Consider the following 15,802-nt stretch of genomic DNA (forward strand, 5'->3'; position numbering starts at 1 on the left):
AGCTTAGTTACAATATAATGGATCAATACTATGAGTAGTCAATACCACATGCTCGAAAAACCATAACTCCTTTCATATGAAAATTGTTTATATGGGATTTTTTAATTAATTGATTTAATAAAAATAGAAAAAAGGGCATAACTACTTTGGAGATAAATCTTCACCATAGATTTAATAATTATTGATAATTATATTAAAATTATAGAAGTCCTAGTCCAAAATGTACATGTCTATTGACATAATAATAATAATAAGAATAAGAATAATAATAGTTGAAAATAGATCTTAAATTTAGCTCATTTTTATCATTTTTGTTTTATGTTATTTTATCAATGTGAAATGTATAATAAAATAAGTATTTTGATGTTTATCATGGATTGATGCCTACACATATTTTCTAGCTATTTCATTTATATCGTTGCACTAGTATAGGTTATTGTATGAAAATGTTATATATATATATATATATATATATATATATATAAGTTATTGTTTAATTATTTATCAAATAGCTCATAGCGACCATGAAACCTAGATATCATAGATATTATGTAAATATTTTCATGTTATTGTTTTTTCTAAATATTTTATTTATGTTTTTAACTACCACAATCATTCATGGGTTCGCGAGTGGTTATTTGATGGCATGGCTCTAAGAACAAGATTTGCACAAAACAATTGGAGCTCAGTGTTATAGTGTCAAAAATTGTGAGGGTATTCTCATTATATATCATTCAAAACCATTAGTGTTAAAATAGTGGAGGTGTTCCCATTGTTTATACTCTAAGACCTTGAACTCGCAGAAGTGGATGTTAACATCACACTTATATATGAGTAGTGAACTATCTATTGCCTACTAGGGAATTTAAGTTGAAACTATTGATGTTCTTATTGTAGAAATGGAAGATGGAAGTAAAGATTCTTAATGATTTTAATTTGGTTTAGATCATGATAGGAATTCATCTTATCACTCTTTACTCTCAAGTTTATTACAATGTTTAAAATGTTTTTTCAAGTTCATTTTTATCAATTTGGTGTGGTTATGTATAAAAGTTTTTCATTGATTCAATATGCAATTGTTAAACGAAAGTATTAAATAACATATCATTAGTATTGAAAAGCATGTGTGATATTTGGAAATTACAGAATTGAGCATTAAATTCCACCAATTATTCATTTTATTAGTATACACAAAAAGTATGCATATGCTACTTACATGTCTATACTGGATGTGTGTATCCCAGTATGACTGTGTAATGAATAATTGTGTAATGTATAACTGCTAGTTAAGTTTACTAATTACTTAACTAATTGGTGTTATGGAGATAATTATTAGTCATTAAGTTATTGATCTAATGGTCTTGAGCATGGTTCATTTTATTAATATACATACAAAGTATGCATATGCTACTTACATGTCCATACTGGATGTGTGTATCCCAATATGAGTGTGTAATGAATAACTGCTAGTTAGGTTTACTAATTACTTAACTAATTGGTGTTAAGGAGATAATTATTAGTCATTAAGTTATTGATCTAATGGTCTTGATCAAGGTTGGTTTTTATAGTTTTTTGGGAGAAAAAATAGAATATATTAATTGTTTAGAATATAATTGAATACTATTCTTACCTTTGCAATCATTATATAAAACCTTTAAAGTACGGTGGTTCAATAATAATATTAGTTCATGGTTTGAAATTGACATGCATATAATGAGTGATAAATAAGGGAAAGGTGGAAGCATTGAGGATTTTTACCTCGATGTTAGACGTTTTCTTGAAGAATTAAGAAAATGATTGGATTTGAAATGTATTGGGAAGAAACATATAAAGCATTGTTATTATTGGAGTCCTAGCATGGAGGGGGAGTAAACAAAAGTGTTTCCTAAAGCTAGGACAACAATCACTGTTCAACTTTACACAAGTTCAAATAACTGACTCTGAAAATACTATCTACTTATTGGACAATACAATAACCGAGCACAATAAAAACTAGATAAAAATATATTTTTCCTTGAGTTGTATTTTTCCTTTATTACATTTGTTTGATTTTGAAAAATCCTAGAACTATCTTGTAGATTCTTCGTTGAATATTAAATTACATGTAATTTATTATTTGAATTAACTAAAAACTAGATAAAAAAGTATTTTTCCTTGAGTATTTATTACATTTGTTTGATTTTGAAAAATCCTAGAAGTATCTTGCAGAATATTAAATTACATGTAATTTATTATGTGAATTAACTATAGCTATGACTAGCACATTCATATTATGCTCTATATCTAATGTATTGCAAGTAGAAAACAATTATTAAATTTTAGTTAATGATATTACGATTATCAAAACATATGTTTTTGTTGAATTTAAAAAATAAGTAAATAATCCATTCCATATAAGGGGCATGGCTAACACTCACCTCTTATGACACCAAAATAGGCATAGTGCTATATTAATACTCATGTGATCTTCTTTAATTTCATATATTGTTCATACAATTTGAACTCAAGTCTTACCAATATTTATAGTAATGTTATTAATTAATGGTTAGTGATTATATTGTATAAACTCTTATTATAATTCCTTATTCTATGGAATTATGGTTACGAAACTAAATAATTAAGGTGAGTTTATTCAATTGGCATAATTCATTGTTGGCCATAATTTTGACGTAAATCGTTTTCATAATATGTTCCTTACAGGCTATAATGAGACATTTAGAGGACTTGATAAGAAAACCACAAAAAAAACAAGAGAAGGTAAACATAAAGTTTTCTAAAGTTCAAAGTGATGACCTCCTCCTAAGAATAGGAGGAATCTCGAGAAAAATAAGCTCTCAAAGTTTTTTTTGAAGACTTTAAAGGAGAACACTTTGAAGCATGCCTTAAGGTATGATAGGGTCATTTTCACTAATAGACTACGACTCCACCTTGAAAGTTAATATTTCCCTTTCCAGCGTCCTCATGGTGCTTAACTTGGTGAGGGGACCTATAAAAGTGCCACATTTCACTTAGATGGATTAATTATTTTTTTCGTATTCGCTGGTTGTTACTCTTAATAGATCTTATTAAATGGATTTCACTCATGTTTTGAGGATAAAACATGTAAAGGAAAATGATATGTGTTGCGACTATGGACTAAAATATGGGCTACATAGGTAGTTAGAAGGAATAATATAATAAATGGGGACAGTTCAAAAGTTACATAACTCCTTATATAGATTAAAAAAATCACTAAGAATATTAGATATCAAAAGTTTCATACTTATATATTGGACTTAGTTTCCCAAGAAGGCTAATTACCATGTGCATTTCAAACATGATGGTGATCATTATTATTATGTTTTCTTGCACCTTAATGATATGTTGATCGGAAACAACAATAAAATCATCAAGGAGGTCAAATATAATTATTTGTTTAAATTTTATATAAAATATCTTTCTTGCAAAAAATTTTATTTTGGGAATGGTGTAAGATCTATTATGATGAATTATATTTAAGGAAGATCTATGATAATATACAAATATTTTCCAATGAAACATTGATTAAAATAATTGTCAACTCAATTTGATGTCTCAATTGCTAAACACTCAAAGCATCAATATTTTTTTCTATTGTTCCCATTTCATACAATTTGGCAAGTCGTTCCACAAACTTAACATCTGTGAAAAAGTGGGAAAAAAAGGGGATTTCACAAAGTACTTGCATGTAATATATCGTGAAGATGCTTTCTTATGCTACTACCATTGTTGGAACCTATGTTATAACCTTAGGGTATCTTGTTCATCACACCTATACTAGAGACAGTTAGTTGAGTCAACTAGAAAAGTAGCTTATCAGATGATTGACTGGATGGTGAATGGGTTGACTCCTCGAACAATCGACTGAGTGATTGAATGGATAATAAACTGTGTGATTGACTATGTGTTTGATTAGATGGTTGGGGTGACTAGGACAGTTAACGAGTCAATGTGATATGGATTTGCTAGAATAAATTATAATTATGGACCAAATCTTCCATAATGCAAGGAAGTAATTAGATATATAGTTTATAAATAAATATCTTATTGGGATTATTGGAAGAATAATATCACGTCATATCAAATTGAATTGAGATGAAGTCATTGAAATTTATCATGCATTGTGATGTTTTGATCATAAGGCTCTATGCTTAAGCATTGTAATGGTGTTTTTAGACACCACCAATCATCTTAAAATATATTTTTTGTTATTTGTTTTATCAGAAACTCTTTTTTCTCTAGGTTACACCCCTTTCCCAACATGGTAATAGATTTGATAGCTTTGATCTAGCCTCATTGACTAAAACTTAGTTGAGACTGGATCTATAAAACATGAAAATATTGCTTCTGAGATTAATCTTATTATTTTGAATGGGATTAATTATGCTATTTATGAACTAAAATATGAAGACTTTGTTGAAAATCATGGGGCTCTCATAGTACACTAGGATGATAATTCCATATCTAAAAGATGAGTAGGTGAATTTTGTAATTAAAAGGAATAAACATGAGGCTATTGGGGTTATTACAATCTATATTTCTTAGGAGATTATCTTTGATACAAGTGGGATCAATTATATTCATGATGTTTGGAAGAAGTTCAAGTCATTATTTCATAATTCCAATGAGATCCAAGTTATGTAGATAAAGAAAGAGTTGGTCTCTATTGATCTCATTCCTTCAAGAAGATTGACGACTATTTTTGTCTTGTTTTCAAATTGTACTTGAAATTGGGCAGCTATGGAAGATTCTCTTAAGATGTATATGCAACCTATTGAACTTATCATGATGAATCCAAGAAAGACTTATGATAAGTTTTGTTCCACATTCCATACCCATTGGAGGTCATGCAAGGATGATGGTAAAGACTATTATTGTTATGTCCCTATAATACTAGTGTATCCCCCTTATTTTTATTGTTAGTGTAACCCCCTATTTTTATTATTGTGCCCATGTATCCCCCATGTTGTTATTGTTATGCCCCATAGAAGCGCACTATTTTTATTTGTGTGCCCTTTCATTATTATTGTTATGAAGCCTTTGATTATATTGTGACCCCATAGACTCGTCTATATACCAAGGAGGTATTATCATTTCTATCAACCAAGAAATGTTCATTTATGTAATGTAAAGGAGGTTTCCCCCTTGTGGACGATGAATTTTAAGTATTTGATCTATATTTTCTTCTATTTTTTGAGTTGGTTGCATAGCATTTGGTATTAGAGCTTTGGATTCTAGGGTTTCGCTGCTTCAAACAGGTTGTCTTGGAATTTTAGCTATAAAATTTTCTCTAAGAAGGTTCAGAAGCTGAAATTTTGACCACATGGTTCTGAAACCTTCATGAAACTTTTGTAAGAATTTCAGATCTCTGTTCGCTATAGTTTCTGAGATATGGTCGGAATAAGCTAGGGTTTTTGAAGGCTCCAAAATTCAGACTCAAAAAAGTGACCTTGGGAAAATCTCCATAAGTTACTCTCTGAGCATCAGATTTGAATTTCATAGAATAATACTGAAAGTTCATGGAATCTATTTTTTCTTGATTAATTTTCAAGGCCGAAGGTCGAAACAATGACATGCGGAATTTTGTACAAGTTCTCTCTACTGAACTAGTCTATAATCAAACCATAATGGGAGATTTGGCATAAAACTTGCTTGAAGAATCCAATATAGGTCCAACTTGTGGGGTTGGTAATAAGACTCAGATGGATACCATAGGGAAAAATTTTCGACCTTGTAGATCCAAAAATACAGAGATACAGGTACTAAACCAACGACAGTGTCTGATGAACAATGGAAGAAGTTTGATTAGAAGGCAAAAAGCACAATATTATTTTGTGTCTCAGATTCAGTATTGCTGAATGTATCAGGGGAAACTATGGTGAAGGATTTGTGGGCAAGTTAGGGACTTTGTACCAATCTAAGTCTCTTGTGAATAAATTGTTCCTACAGAAAAAGCTATATAACCTAAGGATGAAAGATGGAGACTCGGTGACAGATCATATGAACACTTTTAATACTGTGGTAAGTCATTTATTATCTATTGATATTAAAATTTTAGATGAAGATAACTACATCAGTTTGTTGTCTTCTCTACCAGATTTGTGGGATAGTTTGGTTGTTGCAATAGGTCGCAATGCAACTGCCTTGCAGTTTGATGAAATAGTCTCATCCTTGCTAACGAAGGAGATGAGATGAAAAAATATGTAGATCGAGAATGGTGATGCCTTGTCTGTACGAAGACGATCACAAAAAAAAAAAATTCTCAAGTGGGAGACCTAAATCTAGGGGAGATCTAAATATCTAGGAAAACCTATAAATGTGCTGGAAATGCGGAAAGGAAGGGCACTACAAAAGGGATTGTAAATCTAAAGCTCATGAGAAAGGAAAGGATATGATGATGCTTCTTTTGCAGAGGAGAAAGCCACCTCAAATGAAGGTGGGAATGAGTACTTGGCTTCTTCTTCAAGTACACATGTAGATCATGAGACATGGTTGATTGACTAAGGTGCATCCTTGCACTTCACTCCCCATATAGAGTGGTTATGAGAGTATGATAAATATGATGGAGGTGATTTCTTGTTAGGGGATGAAAGGAATGCTAGAATCGTTGGTCATGGAAAATTCAAGTTGAAGTTGCAAGGTGGAAGGATTAGAACACTTCTGAGGGTTCTGCATATTCCCGCATTAGGCAAAAATTTGATTTCTGTAAGCAAGTTGGATGATGCAGGTGTAAAAACAATATTCAAGAAAGATACCTGCAAGATGGCTTAGGGAGCACTGGTATTGATGTGGGGAGTTCGAATTAGAACTTTGTACAAGTTGCAAGGTCGCACTGTTATTGATGGGTGCAATAGTTTTGTGGTTCCTGAAAGTGGAGTAGAAAATCTAGTGGTCTCTGGAGAAAAGACCATGCTATGGCATCAAAGGCTTCGACATATTAGAGAGAAGGGCCTTTGAATACTTCAAGGTAAAGGTATGGTAGAAGGTATGTATAATAGATCTATGGATTTCGATTTATGCGAAAATTGTGTATATGGGAAGCATAATCGGGTGAGTTTCCCCTTTGGTGGTAAGAGGGAAAAATAGATATTAGAGCTTGTGCACAGTGATGTGTTTGGACCTGTGTCGGTTCCATCACTGGGTAAGTCTATGTACTATGTATCATTTATAGATGACTTCTCAAGGAATACATGGATATATTTCCTCAAGAAGAAATCTGAAGTCTTTGACAGCTTTAAAGAATTTAAGGCTCTGGTGGAAAACCAGATAGAGAAGAATATAAAGGTGTTTAGGACATAACGGTGGAGAGTTTTTTAAGAAGGAATTTGAATATTTTTGTAAGAAGTGTGGTATAGCATGGTAGAAGACTACTCCATACACACCTGAGAAAAATGGAGTTGCAGAAATAATGAACAAGACATTGATGGAAAGGGCAAGAAGAATTCTTAGTGGTGTCGGGTTAGGACAAGAATTTTGGGCAGAGGCGGTGGAGACTACATGTTACCTGGTCAACATATCACCTTCATCAACATTGAAGGATAAGACTCCATAAGAGGTATGGCTAGTATGAAACCTTCTCCTTCACATCTAAGTGTATTTGGATGTGATGCATATGTACATATTCCAAAGGAGGAAAGAGAAAAGTTGGATAGTAAATCTGAAAAGTGCATCTTTATTGGGTATAAGGATGGTTTAAAAGGTTATAAGATTTGGAACCCAGTAACAAGGAAGGTTGTGTACAACCAAGATGTGGTATTTAGATAGGTGAAAGATGTTATTAAACATGAATTCCTACCAAAGGAACCTAATAAGATAGAGTTTGAGCTAAAGGAGGAAGAATCAAACTCTACAGTAGAAGAGGAATCAGAATATGAAGAGCCACAAACTATGGTTGTGAGAAGATCATTTCGAGAAAGAAGACAACCAGAAAGGTATAGTCCATTTGCTTTCTGTTTAATTTTTTATTTATCTATTACTGATGATGATCCCAGAACTATCAAGAAAGAAGTAGATTCAGAGGGTGGAAAACTCTGGAAAGAGACCATGGTTGATGAAATGGCACCTTTTAACAAAAATGAGGCTTGGGATCTGGTGGAGTTGTCAGCTGGAAGGAAACCCATTGGAGGAAAATGGGTGTTTAAGAAGAAGATGAATGCAAAAGGAAAGGTGGAGAAATACAAAGCTTGGTCGATAGAAGAAGATTATTCCGAGGTGTTAGTAATTGATTTTGGTGATATTTTCTATCCTGTTGCCAAGATAGCTTCTATTAGATTACTTTTATCTGTTGTTGTTGCTTTTGAGTTTGAGGTAGAACAAATGGATGTGAAGACAACATTTCTTCAAGTGGATCTGGAAGAAGAGATCTACATGAAACAACCTGAAGGAATTGCGGTGAAGGATAAGAAATAATGGTATGAAAGTTAAAAAAGTCTTTGTATGGGTTAAAACAGTCACCAAGGATGTGTTATCAGAAATTTGATACATTTTTATAGGGGCTTGGTTTCACTAGAAGCAAAGTAGATCACTGCGTATATTTGAAATTAATTGGTGACAATGTTATTTCTCTGGTCTTGTATTTGGATGATATCTTACTAGTTGGAAATGATAAAGAAATTTTCCAAGATTTGAAGACAAAATTGTCCTCCGAATTCGACATGAAAGATCTTGGTGCTGCAAACTATATTTTGGGCATGGAAATTAAACGAGATCGAGCAAAGAGGAATCTCTAGTTAAACCAGAGGAAGTGTCTCAAGACAATACTGCAGAGGTTTAATATGCAGGATTGTAAACCGATGAAGGGTCCTATTCCTGTAGGTGTAAAATCATTTGTTGAACAGTGTCCCAAGACACAAGAAGAGGAAGAGGACATGTCCCATGCTCCATATGCAAGTGCAGTCAGTAGCCTAATGTATGTGATGGTTTGTACTAGACCAGACATTTCACATGCAGTGGGAGTACTGAGAAAGTTTATGTCAAAACCTGGTAAGGAGAATTGGACAGTAGTGAAGCAGGTTTTCAGGTATTTGCATGGCAATAGTGATTATGGTTTGTGCTACCAAGGAAGACTAGGATTGGACATATTTTTGCACATTTGTGGCTTTTTGATGCAGATTGGGATGGAGATCTGGATTAGAGAAGATCTACAAGTGGGTATGTGTTTAACCTATTTAGAGGTGCAGTCAGTTGGAGGAGTAAGAGAAAATTTGTAGTCGCAATATCAACTACAGGGGCATAATACATGGTAGCCACTCATGCAAGCAAGGAAGCAGTTTGGTTCCAAAGATTGTGTTCAAGTATGGGCTTAGTACAACGAGATATAAGGATAGATTGTGACAACCAAAGTGCAATTTTCTTGGCAAATAACCCTACTTATCATTCAAAGACAAAGCATATTGATGTTGAGTATCACTTTGTGAGGGAAATGGTAGAAGACAAAAAGGTGTTGCTGGTAAAGGTGGAAACTTTGAATAATGCTACATATGCATTGACAAAGTCTATGAGAACTAAGAATTTCTCTTGGTGTAGATAAATAATGGGCATTGTAGGGCTAGACCAATGACTAAGCTCTCTTGTGGAATGAAAACAACAAGTGGGAGGATGTTGGGTTGTGTTATATTCTTTCCACGACTAGTCCCAGTAGTAGACCCAGGGGGTTAGAGAGGGGGTGAAGCAACCCCTTTGTTGCATCGGGTGCAGTGGGGGGGTCATAGGGATCGGTAGGCCCCTCTACGGGGTCCGGGGCAGGGCCGAGGGGAATGTTTTTTTTGGACCCTATATTAGATGGGTAGACCTACTTATGGTTTTGTGCATGGATTTTTCACATGGTTTTGGGCACGATGGTTTTTGGTCCATAATATTTTGTAGATCTGGTCAAGGGAACTAAGGTTATGTTCTAACCAAGGTTAATGGATTGGGTTTTATGGATGCTTCGGCATGTATAGTTATGTATTATAACATTGAAGGGAACATAATGAAAAATGAAGTTGGTAGTGTTAGAGTCGGTCTGGTCATCCCTCCGTCAGAGATCATTTCTCTCATTGCATTTCATTTTTAGTCGTCTCGCTCGATTCACTCAGTTGCATTCAGCTAGGTGCATGCCATAATCTGATGGGAGGGTCTTGTTATTCATTACCCCTCATGCCTTATACATGCTGGCTTAGGTCTGTTCATCAAAATCAAGTTTTAAAGTCACTTATAGTCTTGTTTTAGTCTTTTGATCACCAGAGTCATTTCAGTCACTAGGTCTAGGGTTTAACAAATTGTGTCTTCAAAATGTCCAATAATGCCAACTGGCTAGAGGGAGGTTTTATTTCACAAAAGTTTATCGTCATATGGATGGATTATGACTTTTCTTCAAAACTTTGTTTTGAAGAAAATTCGTCACTTCGTTTTGTAATAAATTGCCATGTAATTTTTAAAAGTTTTTCAGTTGTTGAATTCTCCAGGTGCAGCCCTGGTCTTCCTTTGCCGAAACTCGATGCCATCATCCCTGCAAAAAATTGACAAGAATTTCATCATTCTAAGCCAAAAAATAAAAAAGGAAACAAAAAGAACAGAGTTGTATTAAAATGAAAAAGTGCCAAAGTTAAAACATAAGAAAGTGGGTTTTTGGAGAAGCAAAAATCAAACCCACCACTGTGTAAGACATTTTCATTGTTTAAAACACCATTGGTATGCCAAGAGATCATTCGAGGTGGACTTGAGTTTTGAAGGAGTGAATCTAGGGTTTGAAAGCCAAAACTATATGGTGGACGAGGTCACGGCACATTGGAGGAGGTCGCGGCGCATATAGACCGTGCGGGGCATTGGGCCAAATTTTCCTGTGTAATTTTTCACTGTTGCGGTGCATCCAGGAGGCGTGGTGCACTGGGTTTGTGCATAGTGCACAGAGCCGACAGGCCAGTTTTTTATCCCTGTAGTCATAAAAACTCAAATAGCGCCATGTCGTTTGCTCCAAGTAATTCTAAGCATTATTGCTATTGAATTTAGCTTGGTTGGGTATTGTTTGGAGGGAAGATTTAAAGGTTTTAAGTTTGAAAATATAAACCCTACATTTATATCAAAATCTGCTCCATTGGGTTGTGTAATTGGTGTTTTCAAATGATGATTTTGGTGCCAAGTCTCCTCTCCCACTTGTGATCCCTTCCCTTTCATAATCCTATCATTATAGTTAATCCCTTATACTTTAAACTCCCAAATCACTCATATCCCTGCTTCCCATTTTCCCTATACTAAACTCCTATCATTCCCTATCATTCTCCCTCTCTTGTATCATTCACAAAATCCCTAAATCCCCACTCCCTAAACATAGTCAAGTGACTGTTTGCTCATTTTAAAGGTTTCACTTGACAATTTTCACCATCCACTTTTCCCCCTGTCCCATATTCCTCACAATCCCTCATTTTTCTGTGGCACATTGGCATTGAAAACAAAACATCTGATTTTCAAACCAAACCAAACACCTACTTGATATACACCTTTGCAGCATCATGACAGACACTGATTCATCATACGAGTAAGACAATGATTCTACCACAGAGCTTCATGCACCAAGGAGGCCTCGCAAGGGTGGCAGACATGTTAAAGAAGAGCCTACCTCTTTCATTGAACTACAAGCTTGCCCACTTGCTATGACATGTTTTCAAAAATAGTCATGTTTTCAGTATTTTGAATTGATTGCTTAGGTTCAGCATCACCAGGAGTTGGCTTGGTTATCTGTTTTACATTTTCATGATGGTCAAGTAACTCTTGCTGGTGTAAATTTTACCTTCACACCAGAGACCATTTCTCAGGCAACAGGAATACCGAATATAGGTGAGGAATGGAACAAAAGAATGCAGGTGGAAAGATCATATTATGAACCATATATCAATCCAAGCTATATGAAACAGCTCAGCAGGGTGTTCCCTTACCGGTTCTTGGAAGAATCCTATGCTCCGTTGATGAAACTCATTATTAGATACTTTAGTTGTGAGGGTCGCTTCTCATGCCTCTATACATACCATATCAAATTGTTGATTCATTTTATGAGAGTAAGGATGATGAACATTCCATATTTAAATGTGCCAAAACATCAAGAGGATGACCACTCTTGTGTAGAATAAGACTCCAGAACATCAGTACAACAGCATTTACCACTATGCACTCATCAAGATCATTGTTGTGCATCGGCGTGGTTTGTAGGGTATCACATGGGAATATTTCATTTCCCATGAGGTTTTCATAGCTTCAGCAGCTCATCAGGAGGTTTTCCATCATACTGGTGAACCTTCATATTTTCATGAAGGTCAATAGGTAGAGACTACTAGTGCACCGACATTTTTCACCTATCAGAGAGGCACGAGGAGATTGTTTGCAGTAGCTCGACGAGTACTATCTCCACTTCGGGTGGAAGGGGTCTCGTTACCGTCATCAGCATTACAGGTACAGGTACAGGACAGAGGTAAGAAGCCTATGCAGGATGAGGGTCCTTCAAGAGGCCAAGACACTGATTTTATCCTCATCGATGATGATGTGAGCTCTTCTAGCTCAAAGTTGAGGGAGATTACTCAAGAGAAAAAAACAGAGATAGATGCATTGACTGATAAGTTGTATAGAGCTCAATGGGTCATCAATTATTTGGAGCAACGAAAAAAACAGCTGGAGGATCAGCATACAGTTGTGGAGTTACAAAACATTCGGCGAAACCGCCAAGCAGCCCGAAGGAGGAGGATAGAGTACACTTCATTGGAGCAGGAGATAGAGGTTGATCGAGAATCTTGGCTTGAGAGGGCCAATACTCATTTTGAGAAGCTGTTGGCGAAGGCAAACAAGGACAAGGACATGCTCAGGCACATGAAAAACCATTATTGGGCACGAAATCACGTTTGCAACGCAAGGATCAAAATCCTGAAGGCAAGACTAAGGAGAGCACTAAAGTGACACAAAAGGCATGATAGGCTCCAAATTTTGGCCGAGGATTCCTTGGCTGAACATGATACTCAATGATAGACCTCCAGCCCAAATTTCAAGGAATTTGGAAAAATGTTGTCAATTTTGAATTTTTTTGGCTTTAAAACAGGTTTTTCTGCTCAACACGTAGCGCCACTTGGTGCGCGCTTAAAATTGGGAGATCCTATGGAGGAAAACTTTGCATTTCTAGATTTTTTATGAAAAGTTATGCATGCTCATCGATTACCTAAGGATTTCATCAAGTTCTGGGATGCCTAAAGGGTCAAAAACAACCTAAAAATGACCTCTCTGCCACCTTTTGCACCCACACGAAGCAGTCTTGGGAGATTGAAGTTTTGGAGGGGCAAATGACATCCAAATCCAAAATTTCCACTTGGGTTGGAAAGTAGACAGGCAGGGATTTCCAACGAGCTATCTTGAGCTCAATTTGGACTTCGGGAAGTGCCTCAAACTCAGCTCCAAAGTTGTGCTACACATACAGGTTTCAAGCGTGACACATAGAGGATTTTTGCCTATTTTTCACTCAGCATCTCAGAAATTCACCCAGTTTTGACTAGTTTTACTTTTTGATGTAATTATTGATCTATCTTGATGTAACTTGATGACTATGATGTAATTTTGGCACATATTTACTTTTTCTAGAAGATTCATTCACTAAAAAGTGAAAATTTAATGAATGAATCAATTTCCTAGCATACAGGGGTAAGTTGTTTGACTACCTAGATTTCAGTTCCTTGTTTAGAATTGGTTCAAACATCTAATAGAGTGATGAGCTCGACCCCTAGAGGCATGGGAAGGAGTTAGGCTTGTCTATATCATGTAATTTCTCAGTCATTTTCAGGGTTGGATACTTGGGATTGCTTGGAACCCTATTGTACATTTCATTTCTGCAATTTTGGCAAAGGAAAGACCAGGTTTTTGCAGCACTTGTTGGGATCCATGTGGTTCTATGTTTTGATGGTGTGTTTCTCTATGTATTTGTAAGTTCACTGATGTTTATGTGTATCATTTTCCCTTCTCTTGTCTTGTGCAATTAAACAAATGAGTGATTAAGGTAGAATTCATTGGACTGCTATGCTCTACCTGGATATTTTGTTAATTCTTCATGTTTTCATCTGTTTTAGGAGGACTCTTGAGACCCTCTTGCCCTCCTCGGCTCCTCACTAGTTTGATCCACCCATTCATTCAATCCCAAGCATCAAAACTACTACCTATCTTGCCCCTACCTGAACTCTGCAAAAATCTAGCCTCATCCCCGGACGCAAAATTTGCCTGTCCCTTTTTTCCAACAAAACCCCAAAAAACTGAAATCAAAACTTTGCACTTTATACCTAGCCTAAGATTAGTCGTTAAATCAATCCTCTCAAGCCATATCGATTATCTTTCACTGAGATTGACCTGGAGAGAGCCCTCCTTGTCCTCGTAGGGCTAGCTACGAGGTTGAGCGTGGTTTGATGTGGACCTAGAACCTTGTCTTTTCAGCCTGAGGCAAATCTAGGCTATAATAGGTAGTCCTAGTTTTGGGGTTTAGGGGAAATTTTTTGTGTATATTTGTTTCATGTGTTATGCTATCGCCATTGTTTATTTTCTGTTTTTAGTATTCGTATGCAGGTAATTTCTGTATGGGGTTTAAAACTACAAGCAATGGGTTTACCTGGCTTTTGTCTTAAATCTTATTTCACCTCTTGAATGACTTATTTAGATCTCTGTAATGATTCCTTGTGCTAAAAAATAATCTCAATAGAGGACCATATTTCAGTCATGGCCTCATTTATTTCTATCCAAATGTTTTCCTTTTCCTGTGCAAGTGTTTGTGCCATCGCAGACTCATTTTATAACGGTTCAATTCTCTGGGTTAATCTATGAGTCTTTTGAAGATCTTTTAGGTACACTTTATCAATATTTAATTTATATTCTTTGATATTGTTTATCTGAGCTTTCAGCTTCTCAATTTCCTATCCTCTGATAGATGGTCCTCCATTTCCTTAATAAGTTCTCCTAAAGAACCTGTATATTGTGCCTCAACAGTGATGGTTTTCGAAGTGGAGTCCCCTATTGCCGATGTAGATGCAATAGGAACTGTTATGAGTGGAATGGCTGCCAACTATGTTCAATAATAATTTTGAACATGTCTTCCTTTTCTTTCTCTAGTTGTCCAACGTTTTTTTCTCTGTGGGTCTTCTATGGAGGGAATTTTGAGCTATTTATTAAGGGCTGCAACGTCAGCGTTCTTCCTTCTAATGATCTCCTCTGCAGCTTTCACATTGTTGCGATCATTTCCTAGTTTAATTACTAGATCCTCTAAAGACTTGATTTTTGTGTCTTTAGCTAGAGAAGAGATCTTCTCTAATTTACAAACTTATAAAGGATAATTTTTTTATAATGGTATCATCATTAGGAAATTCATTTGCATTTCTATGTAATAAGGTAAATAGGAATATTAGGAAAAAAATATGTTTCTCCAAATGATTTAAAAAAAAACAAATAGAAACTATAGAAACTTTTCAAGCTCTACTAGGAAACTAAAGCCTCTAAAACATTGAAGAAATAGCTATGTAACTAAAGAACATAGAGTGTTCAACCTTATTAGCTATTGGCCTAAAATTTCTGACAATAGAAGAAAAAATTACTAGAGACCCAACAATAATCATCGCCTTTCTCCATAAAGGACACAAATAAGGTAGAATTTTTTCCATCTCACATTTTTCATTAATATTTTCTTCAAAAGGGTAAACATAGAGAAAACACAAACTTTTTTCCTTCTTCCATTCAAAGGTTTTCGAAATTGTTGAAAATAAGCTTACCGAGACTTAGGCCCGGTGACAAGTGGTAT

This window comes from Pinus tabuliformis, chromosome Q, assembly GCF_031772625.1.
Source record: "Pinus tabuliformis cultivar Carrire ecotype Pingquan chromosome Q, CPIR1, whole genome shotgun sequence".
Taxonomy (NCBI): Eukaryota; Viridiplantae; Streptophyta; class Pinopsida; order Pinales; family Pinaceae; genus Pinus; species Pinus tabuliformis.